Here is a 6,000-nt window from a genome sequence, read left to right as displayed (position 1 = left end):
GTGTGTGTGTGTGTGTGTGTGTGTGTGTGTGTGTGTGTGTGTGCAGAGTTGAACCATTCTTCTGCTGGTAGGTACGCACTTAGTGTGGTGGAAGTGGTGGTGGTACTGGTGGTGGTGGGGGCAGCAGCATGTGTGAGTGTCATTTACACACACGTGTATATACCTATGTTCTCCTGCAGAAGCCAGAATAAGGCATCTACTGTGTGTCATCTACTGTGACTATTCACCTTGTTCCTGAGGCAGAATTTTTCAATGAATGAGCATAGAGCCTGCATTTTTAGGCTAGTCTGGCAGTCAGCATGTCGCTGCAGTTTTCAAACTGAGGTCTTCAGGAAAGCGCAGCCAGCTCTTTACCTGCTGAGCAATCTCAGTAGCCCCACCTCACTGAGACATTTCATCACAGTTATAAGAAAAGTAACTTACACAATTACTATCAAAAATAATAAATTGCCCTCCTGAGCAAAAGGGAAAACATGCCTGGTAACTAGAAACCTAGATAAGCCATCAGTGTGAGTAAAGTCAGCTATTGGAAGAAACTCTATAACCATCAATTAAAAATACAGCATAATCCCACTCCTGAGTGTAGTATGTTTAAAAGAAACAAGCTGGAAGACATGCCTGCTTTATACTACAGCGCTATTGGCAATAAGCAGATGATGGAATCAGGCTAGATGCCTACCCCCAACAGATGGATGACGAAAGAATGGTAGATCTACAAATGGAGTGTTACTCTGCCATAATGAGGGAAAAACTACAAAATGTATAAAAAAGTGTACACTGCTAAAGGTCATCATGTTAAGCAAAACAAGGTGAACACAGAAAGACAAGTATTACATGTTTTCTCTAATAGATGGAAGCTAGATAAAGATCTGAAAAGGGGGTATAAAGGAATGGGAAGGGAGTAGCAGGGCAGTGAGGAGAGGGGATTTTAAGTAAGAAAAGATAGGTGGGAGGATAAAGACCACCAAAGAAGATGATAAACACAGTCACATTTTCAGAGAGAGAGAGAGAGAGAGAGAGAGAGAGAGAGAGAGAGAAACAAATGTATTCAGAGCTAGAAGTGATGAAACTTTACACACAAATCAAAGACTGCAAAAGACACATCAACGGCTGGAGAGATAGCTCATCAGGTAGGAGCCCTGAGCTCCTGCAGAAGATCTCAGTTCAATTCCCAGAAGCCACATAGCAGCTCACAACAGTCTGTAACTCCTGTCTTAGGGGATCTGCCACCCTCTTCTGGCCTCCACAAGTACTGCACATGCATGTGGTGCATAGATATGCAGTCAAAACACCCGTATACGTTAGTTTAAGGAAAGAAAGAAACAAAAGAAGGAAGGAAGAAAAGAAGAAGGACACATCAATTGGAAATCTCATAGCATCGAGTTGAAAACAAAATGTACTAAAATAATTTGGGTGGGAAATAACTGAGCCCTGGACAATTAAAATGACATTATATGAATCAACTTTGAAAATGTTAGAAAAAAATAACAATTCTAATGTTCTTAAGCCTAAATGTACTTTGATTTTTAAACATAAAGCAAAGAAAACCAGCCTACAAATCACAGTCCCAGAGAACCTAGACAACAATGAGGACCCTAAGAGATACATACATGGATATAATCTACATGGGAAGTAGTAAAATACAAAATCTCTTGAGTAAATTGGAAGCATGGGGAGAGGGTTGAAGGGGAGGAGAGGGGAAGGGATGGGAGTAAGGAAAAGTGCATAACTCAATAAAATCAATTTTAAAAGTTTAGACAAATGACTTACTGTTATGTAAGAGAAGAGATGGGTTTTTCTAATCAAAGGAAGAGGGAGACAGGGAGGCAGAAAGACAAGAACAGAAAGAGAAACTTCAACATCATTTGCTGTGGGAGAATGCTCTTGTACACTGTAAAGATTTATCACTTGTGTTGGTTTAACAAAACACTGATTGGCCAGTATCCAGGCAGGAAGTATAGGCATGGTGACCAGACTAAGAAAATTCTAGGAAGAGGAAAGGCAGAGACAGTCACCAGCCAGATGCAGAAGAAGCAAGATGAGAATGTTGCACTGAGAAAAGGTACTAAGCCACAGGACTAAACATACATAAGAATTATGGTTTAACTTAAGTTGTAAGAACTAGTCAATTCTCTTTGTGTTTCTTTGGGACTGAACAGCTACAGGACTGGGCAGGACAGAAACTTCCATCCACAATCATTAGCATATGGAATGGAAGTCACGAAGATCTCGGCTCACTGAAGAACATAGGACAAAAGTGGGAGGAGAAGTCAGGTAGAACGTGAGCGTATTTGAGCGGGTGCCAAAAAGAGCAAAAAAAAAAAGCTGAAGATTGGATCAGAGATTAAGTCACCAACAGCTTGGAGTTCTTGGAAGATATGGGAAAATTTGGACTCTCTTCCAGTTCTCTGTGAGGTTAACCCACCAGCATTTTCCAAAGGAGAAATACAGGGGTTCAATAGTATGTAGACTTCCGAAGTTTATATGGGTCATGATGCAGGGTGAGGGACCATCACATGCAATCTCGAGAGCTCCTGTATTTAGCTATCCACTTTTCCTAACATGTGTGTGCTACCAAGCAACCCAGCAGACAGAGAAAGTCTCCATATATTAGTGTCTATTGAGATAACTATTTTGACTTGAGGTGCAAGGAGCTGAAATTCATGCACACAGTGCTAACTGAGAATATGAAATATTTAATTCTCTACCTTGAAAATAAGCAGCACAGACAAATCAATATATAGCCCTACATTCAGAGAGCAAAAACTGAAGTAGAACTTATCACTCCTGACATCTAATGTCAACAGAAGCTGCTATAGCTCTGCGTCCCCAAGTCACATTATAGAACTTAATTAATTCACCAATTAAGAAATAGACTCCAGTTTATTTTCTGACGTAGGCTTCATGTGCATAAAGATAGCTTGACTGTGCATCAATCTTCCTGAATTTCTCTATTAGTTAAGTGCTCTCATTTCAAATCTAGGGTTCTATAATCAAAGCAGGTTAATTTGTCATGTTTTGTAAAATTGTGTGTATGCATATAGTTGCATGCTCCACACACAAGCTTTCACATTTAAAACGTGCAGAGTGGGAAATAAAATTGAGGATACCTTAAAATGATGTCACCTGTCTTTATAAATGAGGCTTTTGATTTCAGAACATTCTGTGTTACGTAGTTCCTGAGATTGTTTCATGGTCCCACTCCTTTGTTACATGTCCTATATCTTTTCTCCTCTAGTTATTTTTTTTTTCAGGAAACCCTGAGATGCACAAAGGAATTAAAGTATCTCAGTGTCAAAATGCCAGGCATTTCGAAGCTGACGAGCAAACAAAAGATGGATGCACAAACATACACATTCATAGAGCATTTCTTTTGAGCCCCAGCCTTCAGGCAATTCACCTGCCTGTTCTACTCTCTTTACATCGGCATATCAATTCTAGGGCTGTTTTGTACAGGTACACCCTCTGTCTCCTCTCAGGGGAAGAAGAAGGTTATGGGAAGGTGCAATCACAATAATTTAGCAACACAGCATGCCACATTCCATAAACAAAATACTTTCTTCTTAGGGGGCTGAGCTTCACCAAGCCAAGTGCCCTAATTTGCCCTAATGTTCTCTCCTCCAAACAATCCCAGGGACATGGAGATGAGGCAATACAGGGGCTCCAGCAGAGCTGAATGGAAGCATGGTGCGTTCAAAGCACTTGAGCTTTAAAAACCAACCCCTCATTAAGACACTGCAATGCAATATTGACTCTGGGCAACGATGGAGCAATGAAACGCAAATACAATGTGAGTAAAAATAGCAGGCATTTTCTCCCAACACTACGATTTAATCCATTACGAAGTCATTTCTTTCTCTTTTTCTAATTCAACCTTCCTTTCAAAAGCTTCCTCCCATGCAGGTCAATGAAAGTAGCTGCAATTACCTAACTAGCAGGTTGCCGCACTTCTGATGCAAAATGGAGCAGGTCTTCCTTAGGCAGCTCTGGTATGCTAGATGCCCACTCCCTCTCTTGAGACGATATTCTCTGCCACCCTTGAGATCTGATCATTCTGTCCCATTCGAATACTGTGTGAAGTACTCACTCTCATTTTAGTAAACCATGAAATAAGAGGCTTCCAAAAGGCATGCCAGCCATATCTGCATGGAGGGAGATTTGAGTGTGCTAATATTCCCAGAGTCTTCATTAACTGTAGCTGCAAGCTACTTCTGTGGAAACAAAGTCTTCTGAGTCTAATGAGCTACCTTGAATTGCACCCACTAGAACAGTCTCATTGGAGTTGTCTTAATACGGAATTACTTTAAGCATATATTTGCTCAGTCCCAAATGTATAAATTAGTGTTAAATCTCAGGCTTACAGGACATTGTTTTTTTCTCAGATGACAAGAATTGACAAATTTTAATGACCTATGTTTGGCAATTTGCAAATTTCCTCACCCAAGGGAGCAGTCTACGTGAAACTCTGACTGAAGGACCACGACTATCAAATAGAGAGCTTCTGCTGTGTATTCATCTTCACAACAGCTCATAACAGAACCTACATTGACCAATCCTTTTGTTTTGCAAGCAAGAATGACTCTCACTCTTGTGTTTTCTAGATCTCCTTCAAACATTTCCTCCTGGAGAGAGGAGAAAGATGTCTAAGAGTCAGAAGTGAATGGTGTGGACCAGGCTTCGGAAGCAAATAAAACACCCAGAAGCCAGGAAGTTCAGAAATTTCTGCTGCTCGACAAGGCGCCTCCCTGTGGCTCTTAACAGTAATAACAGCTGGTTTGAAGAAATCGATCTTCAAGCCAAGTGGAGTCATATATATGGGCTGTTTCCCTGTGAAGTAAGGGAAGGAAGGAACAAAGGCCACATGGAGTTTTTATGTGGAATATAGTCTCTCTGGAACACACACCTGTCCTACAATTATGACCGGAGCCGGCTCAGCCACACCCTTTCCAACCTCCATCTTCTGTTCTTGATTATTCCATCCAACTTTTCTCTTCCTGAGGGTCCTCTAGCCTGTTTTCTTCTCTAGCCTCAGCTGTGGATGTAACTTGTCCTAAAGTAGATGCTTAATTCTTTTATTATTTTCCCGTGATTATGTATTGAATGCATCCCATAAACTTTCAGACTAGCTGCAAAAAAATCTTAATTGGTATGCATCTTAGTAACACAGAAGCCTCTGAGTAAGAAGGGACATAGGAGAATCTATAGCACACTTTCAGAGGAATAGACATTACGGGTATGAAGAACCTAAGAAGGCTCCAGGGCACAAGGAGTCAGAGATGGACCTCCTGTGACAGCCCACTGCCATAACAGAGTAGACCCCAAACTGTCAGTGAGGCCGCAGCTAGGAAGGAAGCAGAATCTACATCTGGAAAAAAAATCTGACATGAAGTTCCAGCAGAGCTTAATCAGGGTGCAGAAACAGGCTGCCGTCTGCAAAGAGAGAGCTGCCCAATTCCGGAATGGTGCTGGCATTGGGAGATCCTGGCAGTAGCCTGGATGTGAAGGTGACAAGAGTTTCGACTCCCACCCCCACCCCACCCCCGCGATTGGAAACTGACAGAAACTCACTTTGGCACCTCTGTTTCTGTGTTCTAACCATCACAGTGGTGGGAAATAGCGCTCCCAAGCTAACCTGACTGCGAAGTTGCTGTGAGCTCAGCGTTCTTCCTTTCTGGGACAGGGGCCCCTCCCTGAGAAGTCTTGTGTTTTGTACTTTATTTGCATACACGCATATTGAGCCAATCTGGACCCACTTGGTTCTGCAGAATAGGTGAGCTCTCCGGACATTCGGATTCATGGGCACATCAGAGAAAGAACCGAAAGAAGCCCACCTATCTCTAACTTGGTACTCACGGGCTGTTAGAAAGGCCAGGAGCCTATCTCCCAGATGCTTGTTGAGAAGAAAGACTGACTTCAAGACTCACTGGAGGCTCCAGTGTCCATGGCTTCTTCTTCCAGCAGGGGACTTAGTCTCTCACTGCACCAGTTTTTAAGACCCAG

The sequence above is a fragment of the Microtus pennsylvanicus genome, chromosome 7, assembly GCF_037038515.1.
Source record: "Microtus pennsylvanicus isolate mMicPen1 chromosome 7, mMicPen1.hap1, whole genome shotgun sequence".
NCBI classification, from domain to species: Eukaryota; Metazoa; Chordata; class Mammalia; order Rodentia; family Cricetidae; genus Microtus; species Microtus pennsylvanicus.
Note: the sequence above shows the minus strand (reverse complement) of the source record.